Raw genomic sequence first — 11,477 nt, 5'->3', positions numbered from 1 at the left:
AGGAAAGGGAAACTGATGACTGCCCAGAACTAAGGGGAAACAGGAGGTTTACTTGTCTGTATCATAGGGAAAACCTGAAGTAATTGCTGGCCTGGGAACAAAGAAGATGCTGAGCTGGAAGAATCCCCTGAAGCGTTGCCCTCGAGAGGAGGTAAGCAATAAAGAGAGCTTGCCAATCCACTTCCTGCCACCTGAGGACACTGGGAACCAAAGAACGGGTCAATAACTGTCCCCCCAACATTGTCCTCCATTGTGGCATGTGATAACTGTTTTCTACAGGCAGTCTTTTGAGTTAGGGATTTTTCATGTTCAGCCTCAAAAGTAGTTTTGAGTAAAGTGAAGGAGCATGTGTAACTAACAGCTGCCTGGCCACATGTAAAGTACAGGATGCAAACATAACCCTTTCAAACATAAAGTTTTCACACTATGTCACTCACTAGCCATGCAGTGCTTAATTTAGAAATGTGATGCATTCTTCACACTTCTTGGTGTGTACCAGGGGTACAAAATGTCCCACATACATGCTGCATGTAACCTTCATTGCTCCCACTATGGGCCAAGATAGTTTTAATTCTTATACCTCACCTTACGGCATTATTCCATATTCCATGATGCAAAAGGCTGTGAACCCAAGCAGACCTATTTTTCTATTTAACCCCCCCATTCTATTAGCAGTTCATCAGAAAGAATGTTCATACTGGTATTCAGAGGCTGGCTGCCTCTGAATGTGGTGGTTCCCTTTATTGACCCTGGCCAGTAGTCATTAATGGATATATCCTCCATGAATCTGTCTAATCCACTTTTGAAGCCATCTATGCTTGTGGCCATCCCTATATGTTCCAGGCAGTGAATTCCTCATTTTAAAATTTGTTGGGTAAAGGAGTATTTCCTTTGGTCCATCCTGAATCTATTGCCTATCAACTTCATTGGGTGCCCTTGAGTTCTTGTATTTTATTACAGGAAAAAAAGTTCTCTCTATCCACTCTCTCTGCCTCGTACATAATTTTAGAAACCTATATTAGTCATTTTGTTTTCTAAACTCAAAAGTCCTGAACTCCGTAGCCTTTCCTCATAGGAAGGATACTTCACCCCTTTCTACATGTTTATGCTTGGGCCAGTCACAGTTCTCTCAGAATTCTCTCAGCCCACGTGGAGGCAGCCAATGGCAGACCGCCTCTGAATGTCTCTAACCTTGAAAACCCTATGAGGTCGCCATAAGTCAGCTGTGACTTGATCACACACACACACACACACACACACACACACACTTCTTTTATTATGCTCTTTATTCTGTGAGTTTTCTGGCCATTTATACTAAACAGAAACACAAGGGAAAATACCTTGCATCAGGGGATTTTAAAAAGCGTTTCAGGTTTCCTTGTTCCTCATCAAAGCGGAAAAAAAGAGCATAAATGCACTTTTTTTGTGGGTCACCCTTTAAAATTTACATGTATGAACGAGCCAACTTCTCTGTGAATGGATAATCCCAAAGGGGGAGATGAATTTTCAACAAAACCCAAAATTTCTAATAAAAGATATGCTAATACTGTTGTTTCAGGATTAGTTGCAGAAATGTATATATTGAAGAGAATTTTAATAATGGTCCCAGAAGAAAAAACCAAAAGTACAAAATGTAAAATCTTTCTTTCAATATAGTACACTGAGCTGCAAGCTTAATATAGTTGTGTTCAGGAAAAGGACTTGGGTGAAAGGCTGGCCCTGCATCTGGCTCTTTGAAATATGAATACATTTCCTTGGCTGCTTGGATGGTGTGGTATTTCTGGGATGGAGCGTCTGCTGTTATTGTGTTGTATTGCTAATAGGCCCAATTATGTAGCAGAAATTCATAACTGGATGTGGCAGCTTGATTTTGTTTTAAACAACAACAAAAAAACCTTGACGTATTCAGATAATTTCCCATTGTAATTCAGCACACTCCACTCAATTATATTTTTGCTTTTCTGATTCCAAAACAGAGCCTGAGAGACCATCTACATCCCCTCTTGCTCTTTTTGCTATCTTTGCCCAAACAGTCTCTAAATATTAGTCTGATGAGGACACAGCAAGCAACTGAACTTATCAGTCAGGATGGACACCCACTCCACCATTTGTCACCTACTAATCTTTAGGATATGAGGAGGCTGGCTGCTTAACACAGACTGAACTGCTTTTGTGAAAGATCTGTGGTGTTCTTCATCAACGTGGATCCATTTATATTGACTCATGTCTTCAACCATAGCCTTTTCAGGCCAAATGCTTGAGGCAAAATTATTTCTGTGCTGTCCTATATCCTCAGAGGAAGGGTGGGATAACGGTGTGACAGACAGAAACACAGATGTCATGTACTCTGCAGGTCATGAGAAGATCAAATGGAAGGAACTAATATCTTCCTGTCTCTTGGATCAGTCATCCAAGGAGAGAGAGAGAGAAGGAGGGGGATGTAGAGATGAAGTCATTGCTAGCACAGAGAATAGGACCAGGAACTTTATGTACTATCAGCTCATTAAGTGGGACTGCTCCTATAGCTAATAGTGACCTTTTAGTAATATGCCTTCCTTCCTTGGGAGAGTTTTTTTTTTTTTAAATGAGACGAAAATAAATGAAACCTTACACATAAATACTGGAACATTTTTCTCAGTTTTTGAAATTCTCCTCCTCCTCAGGGCAGCATATACCATTCCTCCATAACAGCGCTGTGAGATGGGCCAGGCTGAGCGAGACTGCTCAGACCAAAATCCCATTATTTCAGTTCTGATACCAGAACCTATAGATGATACCAGAGCTGACCCTGCTTAACCCTCGAGATCTGATAAGATTGGGCTAGCCTGGGCTGAGTCAGGCCTTTTTAGGAGATTAAAAAACAAACCAGCTATTTCCACTTACCTGAATCCCCCCCTCCAATTATTTATTTGACAGAATTGATATAATGTGTGGTTCAAGAATTTGCAAAAAATCAGACTATCGACTTTGGCAGAAAAGACATCCAAGCACAACTATATCTCACCTAGTTAAATCACTCCTTGCTCCAGAATTGGCTGCAGATCACACTTGTGTTGACTTGTGATGTGATGCTGGACCCGCTCCATTCTGTCCACATCCCTTTTGAAGTGAGGCCTCCAGAACTGCACACAATACTCCAGGTGCGGCCAACCAATGCACCCCAAGATCGCATTAGCTTTTTTTTGTCACTGTATTACGCTGGATGCTAGGGTTGCCAGGCTCCTCTTCGCCACCAGCGGGAGATTTTTGGGGTAGAGCCTGAGGAGGGCGGGGTTTGGGGAGGGGAGGGACTTCAATGCCATAGAGTCCAATTGCCAAAGCAGCAATTTTTCTCCAGGTGATCTGATCTCTATCGGCTGGAGATCAGTTGAATTAGCAGGAGATCTCCTGCTACTACCTGGTAGTTGGCAACCCTACTGGCTGCTCATATTTTACTTATGGTCCACACATACTCCCAAGATCTTGTTCATACACAGTGCTACCCAGAATTACATTACATGATTTCATAATATTCTGGGACATGAGTAGGAACTTTGAACACTGAGAACATGGTAATTATGTGGCTATTTTTCACTAGGAGCACGGTTTGTGCAGTAATCAGGTTTATGTGATCTTTCACAGAGTAAAGCTTTTTCTGTCTCTGAGTTTGGAGCTGTCCATGGTCCATAGAGCTGGCTTCCAACATGAACTGTGATTTTGCTACTTGTTCCTCTCTTACAGTCTGCTTTCCAGCAATCCACAATCTTCTTCTTCTGCTGAATCCAGTTACTTGCTAACATGGTCTGCCAGCATTCTGGTGTTCCTTTCTTGTGCTTCTGGCTAGTCCCTAGTGCCCGTAGGACCGCCTGAAGTTCACACAGGAACATTCCCAAGTAACTGTGTGTAGGCTTGCAGTCTACAAGGAAGGTTTGCCTCCATATCCAAGCCCCCAAAGGATGATAATCTACAAACACCCTGACCTGGATGGTTCAGGCTAGCCTGATCTCATCTGATCTCAGAAGTTAAGCAGAGTTCACTCTGATTAGTAGTTGGTAGGGAGAATGCCAAGGAAACCCAGGGTTGCTACGCAGAGGCAGGCAATGGCAAACCACCTCTGAACATTTCTTGCCTTGAAAACCCTATGGGGTCTCCATAAATCAGCTGGGACCTGAAGGTACTTCCTTCACCACAATCAACAGACACCCTAAACTGAAGGGTCTAGGCTAACCTGATTGTATTAGATCTTGGAAGCTAAGCAGGATCAGCCCTGGTTTGTACTTGGATAGGAGACCTTCAGGGAATACCCGGGTTGTTACACAGAGATAGGCAATGGCAAACCATGTCTGTTTATTTCTTGCTTTGAAAACCCTGTGGGATTACCACAAGTCAGCTACAATGTGAAGGCACTTTCTGCAACCAATCAACAAGCATTTGTACCCAGTTCCTTTATCTCAATGCTAAATGATATTAGAAGTGTTGGTGTTTTCCTTTGACATTGGTAATCCAATCTTCTGCCCCTTTTTATTCCCCTCCCATAATTACTTCCCCATGTACAGAAGTTTATTAAACATGTGTGAGGAATCGGATATTTAATGACAGACAAGCAGGTGTTCTGGAAATGGTTTGAACACAGACTGTCTAGCACTTAAAACAAATGCCTTGTAGGAATGCAGAAATTGTGCATTTGAAACACCTCCTCTACACTTTAGAATGCATGCCTTCCCTCCTCCCATCACAGTGTTATGGTACATTTTCTTGAAGTGTAGTTTGCAAGGAATGCAGAGTAAGCACTGAGTCTTCTCACCTGAGTGACAGATTAATTTAGATCTGCACTGGAAAGAAATGTAGTTTATTGTGAGATGGAAATGTGTGATGGGGAACATTCTTTTAATTATGGTTTTGAAGTCAGAACAATTGTATAGAAGAATCATGCTAAGATATGAGTCCAGAATATTTCATTGGAGGAGGTTCTCGGAATTATTATGAAAGGGAAAATATTATTGTCAATGTAGATCCAAATTTACTTGAAAGAACAGTTCATGATGAAACATTCCTAAGTAAATGTGCATAGCCTAAAAACTATACTGTGTTTTAGCTGAAAACATTGCAGGAAAACCTCAGGAGTCCTACAAAGAGAAATGGTACCCACAAGAGAACTTCTTCAACTGCCAATCTGGATGGTGCATTTCCTTTCCCTTGGAAGCGAGGCTAGTGCTGTTCCTCCAAGTATTCAGAGAGGTGGGGAAAAGACAGGTTCTCTTTTCAAGGGCATCTGATTTGGATTATAGGGATGGTGCTTGCTATGCGTTTTTATCTTAAGAACACAACAACATAAGAAAGGCCATACTGGATCAGACCAAGGTCCATCAAGTTCAGCAGTCTGTTCACACTGTGGCCAACCAGGTGCCTCTAGGAAGCTTCCAAACAAGATGACTGCAGCAGCATTGTCCTGCCTATATTCCACAGCACCTAATATATAGGCATGCTCCTCTGATCCTGGAGAGAATAGGTATACATCATGACTAGCATCAATTTTTACTAGTAGCAAGGATACCCCTCTCCTCCATGAACATGTCCACTCCCCTCTTAAAGCCTTCCAAATTGGCAGCCATCACAACATCCTGGGACAAGGAGTTCCACAATTTCACTACGTATTGTGTGAAGAAATTCTTCCTTTTATCAGTTTTGAATCTCTCACCCTCCAGCAGATGACCCTGCATTCTAGTATTATGAGAGAGGGAGAAAAGCTTCTCCCTGTCCACTCTCTCCATACCATGCATATTTTTATACACCTCTATCATGTCTCCCCTTAACTGCCTTCTTTCCAAACTAAACAGCCCTAAGTGTTTTAACCGCTCCTCACAGGGCAGCAGCTCTAGTCCCCTGATCATTTTGGTTGTTCTTTTCTGCACCTTCTCAAGCTCTGTAATATCCTTTTTTAGGTGTGGTGACCAGAACTGTACACAGTATTCCAAGTGCGGTCTCATCATAGATTTGTACAAGGGCAGTATGAAAGCAGCAGTTTTATTCTCTATTCTTTGTCTAATTATGGCCAGCGTGGAATATGCCTTTTTCACAGCAGCCGCACACTGGGTTAACAGCTGTGGATGGTTTTCTGAGTTTTATATCATTGTTATTGATCTTATTTCACACCACTTTGAGCAACTTTCAACATGGAAAGGCAATCTAGGAGGCACCACAAATAAATAGTAAAAAAAAGTACTTCTAAATTACTGTCTTTGGCAAGCAAGCAAGAATCATACGAATTGGTCACATTCATTAATTGTACATTAAGTAAGAATTCTGGTGAGTGCCACATGCTTTTCAGATGTTGGGGAAACAAAGTAAGGCGAACATGTGGTAGAAGAGGGGGGTCATGCAGGCCCACCTCACCACTAGTATAATATCTGCATGGCCTATGTACTGGGTCAGGGGCTGACTAGGAAGAAGAAGAAGAGTTGGTTTTTATATGCTGACTTTCTCTACCAATTAAGGAAGAATCAAACTGGCTTACAATCACCTTTCCTTCCTCTCCCCACAATAGATACCCTGTGAGGTAGGTGGGGCTGAGAGAGAGAGTGACTAGCCCAAGGTCACCCAGCTGGCTTCATGTGGAGTGGGGAAAACAAATCCAGATCACCAGATTAGCCTCAGCTGCTCATGTGGAGTGGGGAATCAAACCCGGTTCTCCAGATCAGAGTCCACCGCTCCAAACCATCGCTCTTAACCACTATACACACTGGTGCTGGAAAGGTCACCCCCTCTGGCCCACCAATCTCCCACAATGGAGTGGGTAAAGGAGCAAAAACTGGCTCCCTTGTAGTGATGGCAGCTGCTTGTTTATCTACCCTGCATGGGGTCAGGGCAACTGGCTCTCTCACGGCAGCGGCAGCTACTCACCTGCCCCACAAGGGGCCAGAGGAACCAATTCCCTCATGGTGATGGCTGCTTGTCTTCCTACTGCAGGGCAGGGGCAGCTAGCTCCCTCAGGGTGGCCAGTGGCCCACTCACCTGCCCGCATGGGGCTGGAGAAACCAGCTCTCTCTTTCAGCAGGTGGCTGCTCACCCATTCTGCATGGGGCCAGGGGCAGCAGGTTCCCTCGTGGTGGCAGCTACAAGAACTGCCAGAAACAAGACAAGGGCAACTCCTTTCTTGGGGCTGGGGTGGCCCTGGTGGGGGGAAGAAGCCCCTTGGCCATCAGTCCACTGGGATTATTCCTTAATGGCCAATCTGCCTGTGTCCCAGACATAGATACCTGATGACTTTGGTTTTGCTGGAGAAGAGTTATTTCACATTATTAAGTATGTTGATGTAGGAATATTTATATTCTGTGCCATTTAGACATGACAGATATTTCATGCAGATGGTGCCAGCAAGAGTCCTGCAGCTCCCCTTGTGCACAGTGTGTTGATTTCCCCCACTTTGCTCAATGGAGGCATGAGTTTTCCGTGTCAAAATATGATACTCGTTCCTTTGATCTGCATCGTATTGATAACGACTCCTGGAAATAATCATCCAAGAAACCTTTTAACTTTAAAAGGAAATTGAACTGATGGCAAAAAAACTGAACTTTGAAATAAACAATTAAACATCAGCATGGGGACGTTAACTTCTGCCAGCCTATATTCAGTTCCTTTTTATTTAAACATGCATAGCCATACAATTTGAATACATGAATATAATTTTGCTTTTACTGGGTCTTCAGTGCACCATACAAGTTGTCAGGTCTCATTTCCACATGTTTTATCCGACTCTCATCACTGTACAGTTGATAATGATGTGACTCAATAAGACAGAGTTATTAAAAATTTCAGCTCTTGGAGCCATTAATACATTTTAACAAGAACAAAATTGTTCGTTCACAAATTACATTAAATTTTTGTTCACACAACAAACCCCACCAAATCAAAGGAAAACTGCAACCAGTGAAAACTTAACAAAAAAATGAATGAATCCCCAAACCAAAATCTCCCTTTCGGCTTTCCTCTCTTATTTGTTCTTACCTTTTCTTTTAAGGGCAGATTGTATTTTGTGTCAGCATTGCTTTTGGGGGTCACATTGTTCTTTCCATGTCTTGTAGCACATGTCACATTGTTTTTCCTTTGTGATGTTTTATGCCATGCACAATACGTTGTCATTCCCCCACCCCCGCTCATGTCATTTTAGCTTAACTAGAATGCAGCAAGCAAAGAATTGACGAGTTACTTCCGACCAGCAAGTGAGGAAAGCATGCTATGCTAGGCTTCACTTACCAGTCCTTTGCCTCCCCCTGCCACAAACTTACTTTTGCCCCTAGGACGTGCGTGCAGTTTTACCCCCCCCCCTCCAAGTCGGGAATAAATTTCCAGTTCCTCACAGAAGCTAGAGAAAAAGAGACTGTAAATATCCTGACAGCCTTTTTGCCGGAGCGGGTGAAATGTTGGTGAATCCTCTGTGCGGTGATATAAGCTCAGTTAATCAGTACCGGAGGTAATAATACCAGAACTGTAACACATTATAGATCGATGGTCTATATGTTCTTATAAATTATTTAGATCATGAGACTTTGGGACAAAAACAAGCATTTGGAAAACTTGTTGTGAACTGCTCTGAGACTGGGAAAGAGCAGGATATAAGTCAAATACAAAATGAGCGCTGCTGTGTCAATCTCGCTAGCTCTTAATAGTGTCGTTTTATTTTTTATTGTTGTAAGCTGTCTCATGGGTATTTTTAACAGAGTGCAGGCCGTAAGTACCTTTATATTATGTAATATATCATATTATGTATTACATGTGGGGGCCCATGCGACTCGCAGGGGGGAATCCCACCTTCTCCCCCCATAGCCAAGCCCGGCATGGCTCCAGGCTCCACTACCTACCTTTCAGCCTGGCTGCAGCAGCAGTGGTGTCTGGGAACTACTCTCAGCCCAGAGCAACTCCCAGCATCTGCTGCAGCTGGCCCCCCAGAGCAGCAGCAGCAGCAGAGTTGGTTTTTATATGCCGACTTTCTCCACCACTTAAGAATCAAACCGGCTTACAATCACCTCCCCCTCCCCACAACAGACACCTTCTGAGGTAGGTGGGGCTGAGAGAGGTGTGACTGGCCCAAGGTCACCCAGCTGGCTTCATATGTAGGAGTGGGGAAACAAATCCAGTTCACCAGATTAGCGTCTGCTACTCATGTGGAGAAGTGGGGAATCCAACCCGGTTGTCCAGATCAGAGTCCACCGCTCCAAACCACTGCTCTTAACCACTACCCCATGCTGGCTCTCCTGGTGTCGACTGCCACTACAGCTGTTCCAGGAGCACCTCCAGGCATCTGCGCCACTGTGGCTAGGCCTAGAGCAGCTCCTGGTATCTGCCACAGCCAGGCCTGGAGCGGCTCCCGGCTTCTCCTGCCGCCAGCTCTGAAGATTAAAGATAAGTGTATTGTCTGTGCATGTGCAGACAACAGTTTTTTATTTGGGGGAAGATTTAACCCTTCCTTGTATTTAAAAAAAAAAGGATTTCAGATTTTTATGCAAACTGGGGAGGTCCCCCAAGCTTGCAGGAAAATCTGTTTAGTGTTGGTGTGACCCTGATCCAGGGCCGGATTTAGGTTTGATGAGGCCCTAAGCTATTGAAGGTAATGGGGCCCTTTATATGTCCAGCTGTCCTTAGTCAACCACAAATTGTTGCTGTTTTTTGTGTTGAATATATGCTATATGGTAATTTATATATAGAAATGAGCAAACCAGTGATATTTTAGGGAGCAGGCTAGCAGGCGGGGCCCATTACTTACATCATAGGAGCCTACACAACACAAAACACTGTTGCTGTATGTAGGTTTTATTTTATTTGTTTTTTTTTCTTATATTTTGGAAATGTACATCGTTTTTTCCTTTAAATTTTTTTGGGCCCCCGAAGAGAGTGGGGCCCTAAGCTATAGCTTGTTTAGCTTATATGTAAATCCAGCACTGCCCTGATCTGTGGATTTAGATATCCGCAGGTGGGGCAACACGTTATTAGACACATAGATAAAAACAGGTTGTTTAACTTATACAAGAACCATTTGAGTCTTTGACCTATGAGGTGGGAATGATTTGACAATATAATCCTACCAACCATGTTTCCCCTACTGATTGAATGTGAGTTTGTCTCTGCTGCCAGTACCCTCAATTAACAGGGCCCTTGGAAGTGACCGATGGGTGGATGGCAGCTAGTAGATCTGTTTGGAGATATAGCAGCAGGAACAGGAAGCGGCCAACCGAGTGGAGCAGTGCTGTACTTGAATGGAGGAGCTAACAACCTCCAAGTCGTTGGCTTGATGGATGATGCAGAAATAAACTGCAGACAACCTCAGAGCTCCGTCGGCTTCCCTTTTTTGCAATCCCATAATGGCCTTTTCTAAGAGAAGGTGAGAAATCCCCCAAGACGTAATCATTTTAATAGCATCTTTACAAACAAAGTAATGATTTTTCATGAACAATTTATGCGCAAGAACTGTGAAATGAAGCTAAGTTCTCCAGACACGTTATTTGTCCCTGAGATGGCAATCCTTTCTCAAATGTACCAAGTGTAACTCTTTAATTATACATCATGCCATTGAAATAATAACAGTCAAATAAGTGTCCTCTGTAACTTTGAGTTAATCCACCGGGTTGTAAGAGGAAGAAGGGACCTGCACACTTGACATCCCACAGTGCTGTGTTGGGGATTTGGGGAACTGTGTGAATAAAAAGCCACATGGGATAGGGCAGTGATGGCGAACCTTTTAGAGACCGAGTGCCCAAACTGCAACCCCAAACCCACTTATTTATAGTGAAGTGCCAACACAGCTAGAAGTCCTCATGGGGCTAGGGGTTGCCAGGTCCCTCTTTGCCACCTGCGGGAGGTTTTTTTGGGGCCGAGCCTGAGGATGGTGGGGTTTGGGGAGGGACTTCAATGCCATAGAGTCCAATTGCCAAAGCGGCCATTTTCTCCAGGTGAACTGAAATAGCAGTTCTCCTGCTACTACCTGGAGGTTGGCAACCCTGCATGGGCGGCCGAGCAGGGGAAGGAAAGCAGCTGGAGCATAGCCCCCACCCCTTCAGTTTGGTTCTTTTTCCAACTGTTATCTTCATACGAATCAAAAAAGACTGTTAAGCGGGGGGGGCTGATGGTGGGGACAGCCGCTCAGAGGCACCTTCGGTTGCATGAACGAACAGAGTGGAAACCCGAGCTAAGGGAAGGGCTTGGCTCCAGCACAAACGCCAGGCGGGCCCCCGTTCGGCCCTCACTGCCAACCCCCTGCCCTGCAGTCACCAACCAGACGGCCACCCAGGCGTCCCACTCCCGGTCCAGCCCTGTCCCGGCTCCGCCTCTTCCAGTCCTTGGCAGAAGGCTCGTCATTGTCTTCACTTCCGGAGCGCGCAGCCAGCAACTGCGGAGAACGCACTGGGAAGGAGCCCGGCGCTTCCCAGAGGAGCCGGGAAGGCACCGCTGGTCCCCAGCCTCCTCATCCGGGGGAACAAACTCAGGCAAACTCTGTGCTGGGGCGA

The sequence above is a fragment of the Euleptes europaea genome, chromosome 3, assembly GCF_029931775.1.
Source record: "Euleptes europaea isolate rEulEur1 chromosome 3, rEulEur1.hap1, whole genome shotgun sequence".
NCBI classification, from domain to species: domain Eukaryota; kingdom Metazoa; phylum Chordata; class Lepidosauria; order Squamata; family Sphaerodactylidae; genus Euleptes; species Euleptes europaea.
This window is presented reverse-complemented; position numbering follows the sequence as displayed.